At 41.8% G+C, this 12,178-nt stretch overlaps 2 non-coding genes across 2 annotated transcripts; both read left to right on the forward strand.

The window, feature by feature from the left end:
• The first annotated feature begins 3,218 nt into the window (after positions 1-3,218).
• On the forward strand, positions 3,219-3,326 carry LOC130971997 (small nucleolar RNA R71). The gene has a single exon (XR_009083202.1). It is a non-coding gene; the product is annotated as a small nucleolar RNA R71 (small nucleolar RNA).
• An 8,519-nt stretch (positions 3,327-11,845) lies between these two features.
• On the forward strand, positions 11,846-11,953 carry LOC130972681 (small nucleolar RNA R71). Its single transcript, XR_009083845.1, has one exon. It is a non-coding gene; the product is annotated as a small nucleolar RNA R71 (small nucleolar RNA).
• The last annotated feature ends 225 nt before the right edge of the window (positions 11,954-12,178 follow it).

Here is a 12,178-nt window from a genome sequence, read left to right on the forward strand (position 1 = left end):
CACCTTATAAAGTTCTTGGGCTATAACCTCATGAACTTCCACTTCTTCTCCAATCATGATGCTATGAATCATGATGGCCCGGTCTAGAGTAACTTCGGACCGGTTGCTAGTGGGAATGATTGAGCGTTGGATAAACTCCAACCATCCTCTAGCCACGGGCTTGAGGTCATGCCTTCTCAATTGAACCGGCTTCCCTCTTGAATCTCTCTTCCATTGGGCGCCCTCTTCACAAATGTCAGTGAGGACTTGGTCCAACCTTTGATCAAAGTTGACCTTTCTTGTGTAAGGATGTTCATCTCCTTGCATCATAGGCAAGTTGAATGCCAACCTTACATTTTCCAGACTAAAATCCAAGTATTTCCCCCGAACCATAGTAAGCCAATTCTTTGGTTTCGGGTTCACACTTTGATCATGGCTCTTGGTGATCCATGCATTGGCATAGAACTCTTGAACCATTAAGATTCCGACTTGTTGAATGGGGTTGGTGAGAACTTCCCAACCTCTTCTTCGAATCTCATGTCGGATCTCCGAATATTCACTCTTTTTGAGTGAAAAAGGGACCTCTGGGATCACCTTCTTCAAGGCCACAACTTCATAGAAGTGGTCTTGATGCACCCTTGGGATGAATCTCTCCATCTCCCATGACTCGGAGGTGGAAGCTTTTGCCTTCCCTTTCCTCTTTCTAGAGGTTTCTCCGGCCTTGGATGCCATAAATGGTTATGGAAAAACAAAAAGCAATGCTTTTACCACACCAAACTTAAAAGGTTTGCTCGTCCTCGAGCAAAAGAAGAAAGAAGAGAGTAGAAGAAGAAGAAATGAGGAAGAAGGGAATGGCTTTGTGTTCGGCCAAAGAGGGGGAGAAGGGGTGAAGAAGGGTTTATATAGGAGAGGGGGGCTCATGGTTCGGTCATGTATGGGTGGGTTTGGGAGGGAAAGTGGTTTGAATTTGAAGGGTGAGGTAGGTGGGGTTTTATGAAGGATGGATGTGAGTGGTGAAGAGAAAGATGGGATTTAATAGGTGAAGGGTTTTTGGGGAAGAGGTGTTGAGGTGATTGGTGAATGGGTGAAGAAGAGAGAGAGTGGTGGGGTTGGTGGGGATCCTATGGGGTCCACAGATCCTGAGGTGTCAAGGAAAAGTCATCCCTGCACCAAATGGCATGAAAAAACACGTTTTGAGCCAATTCTGGCGTTTAACGCCAGGTTTTTGCCCTTTCCTGGCGTTTAACGCCAGTCTGGTGCCCCTTTCTGGCGTTAAACGCCCAGAATGGTGCCAGACTGGGCGTTAAACGCCCACCTGCTAGCCTTACTGGCGTTTAAACGCCAGTAGGTTCTTCCTCCAGGGTGTGCTGTTTTTCTTCCTGTTTTTCATTCTGTTTTTGCTTTTTCAATTGATTTTGTGACTTCTTATGATCATCAACCTATAAAAAACATAAAATAACAAAAGAAAATAGATAAAATATAACATTGGGTTGCCTCCCAACAAGCGCTTCTTTAATGTCAGTAGCTTGACAGAGGGCTCTCATGGAGCCTCACAGATACTCAGAGCAATGTTGGAACCTCCCAACACCAAACTTAGAGTTTGAATGTGGGGGTTCAACACCAAACTTAGAGTTTGGTTGTGGCCTCCCAACACCAAACTTAGAGTTTGACTGTGGGGGCTCTGTTTGACTCTGATTTGAGAGAAGCTTTTCATGCTTCCTCTCCATGGTGACAGAGGGGTATCCTTGAGCCTTAAACACAAAGGATTCTTCATTCACTTGAATGATCAGTTCACCTCCATCAACATCAATCACAGCCTTTGCTGTGGCTAGGAAGGGTCTGCCAAGGATGATAGATTCATCCATGCATTTCCCAGTCTCTAGGACTATGAAATCAGTAGGGATGTAATGGTCTTCAACTTTTACCAGAACATCCTCTACAAGTCCATAAGCTTGTTTTCTTGAGTTGTCTGCCATCTCTAGTGAGATTCTTGCAGCTTGTACCTCAAAGATCCCTAGCTTCTCCATTACAGAGAGAGGCATGAGGTTTACACTTGACCCTAAGTCACACAGAGCCTTCTTGAAGGTCATGGTGCCTATGGTACAAGGTATGGAAAACTTCCCAGGATCTTGTCTCTTTTGAGGTAGTTTCTGCCTAGACAAGTCATCCAGTTCTTTGGTGAGCAAATGGGGTTCATCCTCCCAAGTCTCATTACCAAATAACTTGTCATTCAGCTTCATGATTGCTCCAAGGTATTTAGCAACTTGCTCTTCAGTGACATACTCATCCTCTTCAGAGGAAGAATACTCATCAGAGCTCATGAAAGGCAGAAGTAAGTCCAATGGAATCTCTATGGTCTCATTTTGAGCCTTAGATTCCCATGGTTCCTCATTGGGGAACTCATTAGAGGTCAGTGCACGACCATTGAGGTCTTCCTCAGTGGCGTTCACTTCCTCTCCTTTCTCTCCAAATTCGGCCATGTTGATGGCCTTGCACTCTCCTTTTGGATTTTCTTCTGTATTGCTTGGGAGAGTACTAGGAGGGAGTTTAGTAACTTTCTTGCTCAGCTGTCCCACTTGTGCCTCCAAATTCCTAATGGAGGATCTTGTTTCAGTCATGAAACTTTGAGTGGTTTTGATTAGATCAGAGACCATGGTTGCTAAGTCAGAGGTGTTCTGCTTAGAACTCTCTGTCTGTTGCTGAGAAGATGATGGAAAAGGCTTGCCATTGCTAAACCTGTTTCTTCCACCATTATTGTTATTGAAACCTTGTTGAGGTCTCTCTTGATTCTTCCATGAGAAATTTGGATGATTTCTCCATGAAGAATTATAGGTCTTTCCATAGGGTTCTCCTAGGTAATTCACCTCTTCCATTGAAGGGTTCTCAGGATCATAAGCTTCTTCTTCAGATGAAGCATCCTTGTTACTGCTTGGTGCATTTTGCATTCCAGACAGACTTTGAGAAATTAAATTGACTTGTTGAGTCAATATCTTGTTCTGAGCCAGAATGGCATTCAGAGTATCAATCTCAAGAACTCCTTTCTTCTGACTTGTCCCATTGTTCACAAGATTCCTTTCAGAAGTGTACATGAATTGGTTATTTGCAACCATTTCAATTAGCTCTTGAGCTTCTGTAGGCGTCTTCTTCAGATGAAGAGATCCTCCAACAGAGCTATCCAAAGACATCTTGGATAGTTCAGACAGACCATCATAGAAAATACCTATGATGCTCCATTCAGAAAGCATGTCAGAAGGACATTTTCTGATCAATTGCTTGTATCTTTCCCAAGCTTCATAGAGGGATTCTCCATCCTTCTGTCTGAAGGTTTGGACTTCCACTCTAAGCTTACTCAATTTTTGAGGTGGAAAGAACTTTGCCAAGAAGGCATTGACTAGCTTTTCCCATGAGTCCAGGCTTTCTTTAGGTTGTGAGTCCAACCATGTCCTAGCTCTGTCTCTTACAGCAAAAGGGAATAGCATAAGTCTGTAGACCTCAGGGTCAACCCCATTAGTCTTGATAGTGTCACAGATTTGCAAGAATTCAGCTAAGAACTGATGAGGATCTTCCAATGGAAGTCCATGGAACTTGCAATTCTGTTGCATTAGAGAAACTAATTGAGGCTTAAGCTCAAAGTTGTTTGCTCCAATGGCAGGGATAGAGATGCTTCTCCCATAGAAGTCGGGAGTAGGTGCAGTAAAGTCACCCAGCACCTTCCTTGCATTGTTTGCATTGTTGTTGTTTTCGGCTGCCATGTCTTCTTCTTTGAAGATTTCTGTTAGGTCCTCTACAAAGAGTTGTGCCTTGGCTTCTCTTAGCTTTCGCTTCAAGGTCCTTTCAGGTTCAGGGTCAGGTTCAACAAGAATGCTTTTATCTTTGTACCTGCTCATATGAAAGAGAAGAGAACAAGAAAATGTGGAATCCTCTATGTCACAGTATAGAGATTCCTTGAGGTGTCAGAGAAGAAGAAAAATAGAAGGAAGAAGGAGAAGAATTCGAACTTAGTCAGATAGAGTTCGAATTGTGCATTGAGGAGGAGTGGTACTCCATAAATAGAAGGATGTGAGAAGAGAGGAAGAAATTTTCGAAAATCAAGTGAAAGATTTTGAAAACATTTTGAAAAACTTTAATTGATTTTCGAAAACCAAGAGTGGGAAAGAAATCAAGTAATTTTTGGAAAAGATTTTGAAATTAGAATTTAAAAAGATATGATTGAAAACTAGTTTGAAAAAGATATGATTGAAAAATTATGGTTTTAAAAAGATATGATTGAAAAGATATGATTTGAAAACAATTTTAAAAAGATTTGATTTTTTTTTTTTAAATTAATGACTTGCCTAACAAGAAAAGATATGATTCAAACATTAAACCTTTCTCAACAGAAAAGGCAACATACTTAAAACGTTGAATCAAATCATTAATTGATAGTAAGTATCTTTGAAAAATGAAAGAAATTGATTTTGAAAAAGGTTTGATTGAAAAGATATGATTTGAAAAAGATTTGATTTTGAAAAACTTTGAAAACTTGAAAAAAAAATTGATTTGAAAACAAAATCCTCCCCCTTGTGCCATCCTGGCGTTAAACGCCCAGAATGGTGCACATTCTGGCGTTTAACGCCCAATGCACTACCTTTTTGGGCGTTAAACGCCCAACCAGGCACCCTGGCTGGCGTTTAAACGCCAGTCTGTCCTTCTTCACTGGGCGTTTTGAACGCCCAGCTTTTTCTGTGTAATTCCTCTGCTGCATGTTCTGAATCTTCAGTTCCCTGTACTATTGACTTGAAAATAGAACCAAGATCAAATAAACAATGCATGCAAGACACCAAACTTAAAATTAGACACTAGACTCAAACAAGAAACATAAAATAATTTTGGTTTTTATGGTTTTAAAATTTTTTTGGATTTTTCGAAAATTATATGAAAATAGAAAATGAAGGTTTCAGAATTCTCAATTTGGATTCCAGGAATCATTGCAATGCTAGTCTAAGACTCCGGTCCAGGAATTAGACATGGCTTCACAGCCAGCCAAGCTTTCAAAGAAAGCTTCGGTCCAAAACACTAGACATGGCCAATGGCCAGCCAAGCCTTAGCAGATCATTGCTCCAATAGCAAGATTGATAGAAATCAACAAGCTCTTGTGATGATCAGTTGAAACCTCGGTCCAATAAGATAAGACATGGCTTCTCAGCCAGCCAGATTTCAACAGATCATCATGAAACTCTAGAACTCATTCTTAAGAATTCTAAAAAAAATACCTAATCTAAGCAACAAGATGAACCGTCAGTTGTCCATACACGAAACAATCCCCGGCAACGGCGCCAAAAACTTGGTGCACGAAATTGTGATCACTACAACTTCGCACAACTAACCAGCAAGTGCACTGGGTCATCCAAGTAATAAACCTTACGCGAGTAAGGGTCGATCCCACGGAGATTGTTGGTATGAAGCAAGCTATGGTCACCTTGTAAATCTTAGTCAGGCAGACCCAAATGGGTATAGATGATATATGAATAAAACATAAAGATAAAGATAGAGATACTTATGTATATCATTGATGGGAATTTCAGATAAGCATATGAAGATGCTTGGTCCCTTCCGTCTCTCTGCTTCCTGGTGCGCGAAATTGTGATCACTACACAACTTTGCACAACTAACCAGCAAGTACACTGGGTCGTCCAAGTAATACCTTACGTGAGTAAGGGTCGATCCCACGGAGATTGTTGGTATGAAGCAAGCTATGGTCACCTTGTAAATCTTAGTCAGACAGACTCAAATGGGTATAGATGATGAATAAAACATAAAGATAAAGATAGAGATACTTATGTATATCATTGGTGAGAGCTTCAGATAAGCGTATGAAGATGCCTTCCCTTCCGTCTCTCTGCTTTCCTACTGTCTTCATCCAATCCTTCTTACTCCTTTCCATGGCAAGCTTATGCAAGGGTTTCACCGTTGTCAGTGGCTACCTCCCATCCTCTCAGTGAAAACGTTCCTATGCTCTGTCACAGCATATGGCTAATCATCTGTCGGTTCTCGGTCAGGCCGGAATAGAATCCAGCGATTCTTTTGCGTCTGTCACTAACGCCCCGCCTGCTAGGAGTTTGAAGCACGTCACAGTCATTCAATCATTGAATCCTACTCAGAATACCACAGACAAGGTTAGACCTTCCGGATTCTCTTGAATGCCGCCATCAGTTCTTGCCTATACTACGAAGACTCTGATCTCACGGAATGGCTGGCTCGTTTGTCAGGCGAGCACTCGGTTGTCAGGCGATCAACCATGCATCGTGTATCAGGAATCCAAGAGATATTCACTAGAGCCTCATATGCTTGTAGAACAAGAGTGGTTGTCAGTCACTTTGTTCATGAGTGAGAATGATGATGAGTGTCACGGATCATCACATTCATCAAGTTGAAGAACAAGTGATATCTTGGACAAAGAACAAGCGGAATTGAATAGAAGAACAATAGTAATTGCATTAATACTCGAGGTACAGCAGAGCTCCACACCTTAATCTATGGTGTGTAGAAACTCCACCGTTGAAAATACATAAGAACAAGGTCTAGGCATGGCCGTGAGGCCAGCCCCCAAATGATCTAAGAACTAGATGTCCAAAGATGATCTAGAGATCTAAAGTGATCAAAAGATGAAAATACAATAGTAAAAGGTCCTACTTATAGGAAACTAGTAGCCTAAGGTGTACAAAGATGAGTAAATGACATAAAAATCCACTTCTGGGCCCACTTGGTGTGTGCTTGGGCTGAGCAATGAAGCATTTTCGTGTAGAGACTCTTCTTGGAGTTAAACGCCAGCTTTCATGCCAGTTTGGGCGTTTAACTCCCATTTTGGTGCCAGTTCCGGCGTTTAACGCTGGGAATTCTGAGGATGACTTTGAACGCCGGTTTGGGCCATCAAATCTTGGGAAAAGTATGGACTATCATATATTGATGGAAAGCCCAGGATGTCTACTTTCCAACGCCGTTGAGAACGCGCCAATTGGGCTTCTGTAGCTCCGAAAAATCCACTTCGAGTGCAGGAAGGTCAGAATCCAACAGCATCTGCAGTCCTTTTCAGTCTCTGGATCAGATTTTTGCTCAGGTCCCTCAATTTCAGCCAGAAAATACCTGAAATCACAGAAAAACACACAAACTCATAGTAAAGTCCAGAAAAGTGAATTTTAATTAAAAACTAATAAAAATATACTAAAAACTCAACTCAAACTACTAAAATCATACTAAAAACAATGCCAAAAAGCGTACAAATTATCCGCTCATCACAACACCAAACTTAAATTGTTGCTTGTCCCCAAGCAACCGAAAATCAAATAAGATAAAAAGAAGAGAATATGCAATGAATTCCAAAAACATCTATGAAGATCAGTATCAATTAGATGAGCGGGACTTTTAGCTTTCTGCCTCTGAATAGTTTTGGCATCTCACTTTATCCTTTGAAATTCAGAATGATTGGCTTCTTTAGGAACTCAGAATCCAGATAGTGTCATTGATTCTCCTAGTTAAGTATGATGATTCTTGAACACAGCTATTTATTGTGTCTTGGCTGTGGCCCAAAGCACTCTGTCTTCCAGTATTACCACCGGATACATACATGCCACAGACACATAATTGGGTGAACCTTTTCAGATTGTGACTCAGCTTTGCTAAAGTCCCCAATTAGAGGTGTCCAGGGTTCTTAAGCACACTCTTTTTGCCTTGGATCACAACTTTATTTCTTTCTTTTTCTTTCTTTTTCTCTTTCTTTTTTTTTCGTTTTCTCTTTTTTTTTTGTATTCACTGCTTTTTCTTGCTTCAAGAATCATTTTTATGATTTTTCAGATCCTCAGTAACATGTCTCCTTTTTCATCATTCTTTCAAGAGCCAACATTCATGAATCACAAATTCAAAAGACATATGCACTATTTAAGCATACATTCAGAAAACAAAAGTGTTGCCACCACATCAAAATAATTAAACTGCTATAAAATTCAAAATTCATGCAATTCTTTTCTTTTTCAATTAAGAACATTTGTTTAAGAAAGGTGATGGATTCATAGGACATTCATAACTTTAAGGCATAGACACTAATGATCATAAGACACAAACATGGACAAACATAAAGCATAAATTTTCGAAAAACCAAGAAAATAAAGAACAAGGAGATTAAAGAACGGGTCCACCTTAGTGATGGCGGCTTGTTCTTCCTCTTGAAGGTCTTATGGAGTGCTTGAGCTCCTCAATGTCTCTTCCTTGTCTTTGTTGCTCCTCTCTCATGAGTCTTTGATCTTCTCTAATTTCATGGAGGAGGATGGAATGTTCTTGGTGCTCCACCCTTAGTTGTCCCATGTTGGAACTCAATTCTCCTAGGGAGGTGTTTAGTTGCTCCCAATAGTCTTGTGGAGGAAAGTGCATCCCTTGAGGTATCTCAGGGATCTCATGATGAGAGGGGTCTCTTGTTTGCTCCATCCTTTTCTTGGTGATGGGCTTGTCCTCATCAATAAGGACGTCTCCCTCTATGTCAACTCCAACTTAATAACAGAGGTGACAAATGAGATGAGGAAAGGCTAACCTTGCTAAGGTAGAGGACTTATCCGCCACCTTATAGAGTTCTTGGGCTATAACCTCATGAACTTCCACTTCTTCTCCAATCATGATGCTATGGATCATGATGGCCCGGTCTAGAGTAACTTCGGACCGGTTGCTAGTGGGAATGATTGAGCGTTGGATAAACTCCAACCATCCTCTAGCCACGGGTTTGAGGTCATGCCTTCTCAATTGAACCGGCTTCCCTCTTGAATCTCTCTTCCATTGTGCGCCCTCTTCACATATGACTGTGAGGACTTAGTCCAACCTTTGATCAAAGTTGACCCTTCTAGTGTAAGGATGTTCATCTCCTTGCATCATAGGCAAGTTGAATGCCAACCTCACATTTTTCGGACTAAAATCTAAGTATTTCCCCCGAACCATAGTAAGCCAATTCTTTGGATCCGGGTTCACACTTTGATCATGGTTCTTGGTGATCCATGCATTGGCATAGAACTCTTGAACCATCAAGATTCCGACTTGTTGAATGGGGTTGGTAAGAACTTCCCAACCTCTTCTTCGGATCTCATGTCGGATCTCCGGATATTCACTCTTTTTGAGTGAAAAAGGGACCTCGGGGATCACCTTCTTCAAGGCCACAACTTCATAGAAGTGGTCTTGATGCACCCTTGAGATGAATCTCTCCATCTCCCATGACTCGGAGGTGGAGGCTTTTGCCTTCCCTTTCCTCTTTCTAGAGGTTTCTCCGGCTTTAGATGCCATAAATGGTTATGGAAAAACAAAAAGCAATGCTTTTACCACACCAAACTTAAAAGGTTTGCTCGTCCTCGAGCAAAAGAAGAAAGAAGAGAGTAGAAGAAGAAGAAATGAGGAAGAAGGGAGTGGCTTAGTGTTTGGCCAAAGAGGGGGAGAAGTGGTGTTTATGTTGTGTGAAAATGAAGGGGTGAAGAAGGGTATATATAGGAGAGGGGGGGCTCATGGTTCGGTCATGTATGGGTGGGTTTGGGAGGGAAAGTGGTTTGAATTTGAAGGGTGAGGTAGGTGGGGTTTTATGAAGGATGGATGTGAGTGGTGAAGAGAAAGATGGGATTTGATAGGTGAAGGGTTTTTGGGGAAGAGGTATTGAGGTGATTGGTGAATGGGTGAGGAAGAAGAGAGAGAGTGGTGGGTTGGTGGGGATCCTGTGGGGTCCACAGATCCTGAGGTGTCAAGGAAAAGTCATCCCTGCACCAAATGGCATGCAAAAACACGTTTTGTGCCAAATCTGGCGTTAAACGCCGGGCTGGTGCCCATTTCTGGCGTTTAACGCCAGGTTCTTGCCCTTTCCTGGCGTTTAACGCCGGTCTGGTGCCCCTTTCTGGCGTTAAACGCCCAGAATGGTGCCAGACTGGGCGTTAAACGCCCAACTGCTAACCTTACTGGTGTTTAAACGCTAGTAGGTTCTTCCTCCAGGGTGTGCTATTTTTCTTCCTATTTTTCATTCTGTTTTTGCTTTTTCAATTGATTTTGTGACTTCTCATGATCATCAACCTACAAAATAAAATAAAATAACAAAAGAAAATAGATAAAATATAACATTGGGTTGCCTCTCAACAAGCGCTTCTTTAATGTCAGTAGCTTGACAGAGGGCTCTCATGGAGCCTCACAGATACTCAGAGCAATGTTGGAACCTCCCAACACCAAACTTAGAGTTTGAATGTGGGGGTTCAACACCAAACTTAGAGTTTAGTTATGGCCTCCCAACACCAAACTTAGAGTTTGACTGTGGGGGTTCTGCTTGACTCTGATTTGAGAGAAGCTCTTCATGCTTCTTCTCCATGGTGACAGAGGGATATCCTTGAGCCTTAAACACAAAGGATTCTTCATTCACTTGAATGATCAGTTCGCCTCTATCAACATCAATCACAGCCTTTGCTGTGGCTAGGACGGGTCTGCCAAGGATGATAGATTCATCCATGCACTTCCCAGTCTCTAGGACTATGAAATCAGCAGGGATGTAATGGTCTTCAATCTTCACCAAAACACCCTCTACAAGTCCATAAGCTTGTTTTCTTGAGTTGTCTGCCATCTCTAGTGAGATTCTTGCAGCTTGTACCTCAAAGATCCCTAGCTTCTCCATTACAGAGAGAGGCATGAGGTTTACACTTGACCCTAAGTCACACAGAGCCTTGTTGAAGGTCATGGTGCCTATGGTGCAAGGTATGGAAAACTTCCCAGGATCTTGTCTCTTTTGAGGTAATTTCTGCCTAGACAAGTCATCCAGTTCTTTGGTGAGCAAAGGAGGTTTGTTCTCCCAAGTCTCATTTCCAAATAACTTGTCATTTAGCTTCATGATTGCTCCAAAGTATTTAGCAACTTGCTCTTCAGTGACATACTCATCCTCTTCAGAGGAGGAATACTCATCAGAGCTCATGAATGGCAGAAGTAACTCCAATGGAATCTCTATGGTCTCATTTTGAGCCTCAGATTCCCATGGTTCCTCATTTGGGAACTCAGTGGAGGTCAGTGCACGCCCACTGAGGTCTTCCTTAGTGGCGTTCACTTCCTCTCCTTCCTCTCCAAATTTGGCCATGTTGATGGCCTTGCACTCTCCTTTTGGATTTTCTTCTGTGTTGCTTGGAAGAGTACTTTGAGGGAGTTCAGTAACTTTCTTGCTCAACTGTCCCACTTATGCCTCCAAATTTCTAATGGAGGACCTTGTTTCAGTCATGAAACTTTGAGTGGTTTTGATTAGATCAGAGACCATGGTTGCTAAGTCAGAGGGGTTCTGCTTAGAATTCTCTGTCTGTTGCTGAGAAGATGATGGAAAAGGCTTGTCATTGCTAAACCTGTTTCTTCCACCATTATTGTTGTTGAAACCTTGTTGAGGTCTCTCTTGATTCTTCCATGAGAAATTTGGGTGATTTCTCCATGAAGAATTATAGGTGTTCCCATAGGGTTCTCCTAGGTAATTCACCTCTTCCATTGAAGGGTTCTCAGGATCATAGGCTTCTTCTTCAGATGAAGCATCCTTAGTACTACTTGGTGCATTTTGCATTCCAGACAGACTTTGAGAAATCAAATTGACTTGTTGAGTCAATATCTTGTTCTGAGCCAAAATGGCATTCAGAGTATCAATCTCAAGAACTCCTTTCTTCTGATTTGTCCCATTGTTCACAGGATTCCTTTCAGAAGTGTACATGAATTGGTTATTTGCAACCATTTCAATTAGCTCTTGAGCTTCTGTGGGCGTCTTCTTCAGATGAAGAGATCCTCCAGCAGAGCTATCCAAAGACATTTTGGATAGTTCAGAGAGACCATCATAGAAAATACCTATGATGCTCCATTCAGAAAGCATGTCAGAAGGACATTTTCTGATCAATTGTTTGTATCTTTCCCAAGCTTCATAGAGGGATTCTCCATCCTTCTGTCTGAAGGTTTGGACTTCCACTCTAAGCTTACTCAATTTTTGAGGTGGAAAGAACTTTGCCAAAAAGGCATTGACTAGCTTTTCCCATGAGTCCAGGCTTTCTTTAGGTTGTGAGTCCAACCATGTCCTAGCTCTATCTCTTACAGCAAAAGGGAATAGCATAAGTCTATAGACCTCAGGGTCTACCCCATTAGTCTTGACAGTGTCACAGATTTGCAAGAATTCAGCTAAGAACTGATGAGGATCTTCCAATGG

The sequence above is a fragment of the Arachis stenosperma genome, chromosome 3 (assembly GCF_014773155.1).
Source record: "Arachis stenosperma cultivar V10309 chromosome 3, arast.V10309.gnm1.PFL2, whole genome shotgun sequence".
NCBI classification, from domain to species: domain Eukaryota; kingdom Viridiplantae; phylum Streptophyta; class Magnoliopsida; order Fabales; family Fabaceae; genus Arachis; species Arachis stenosperma.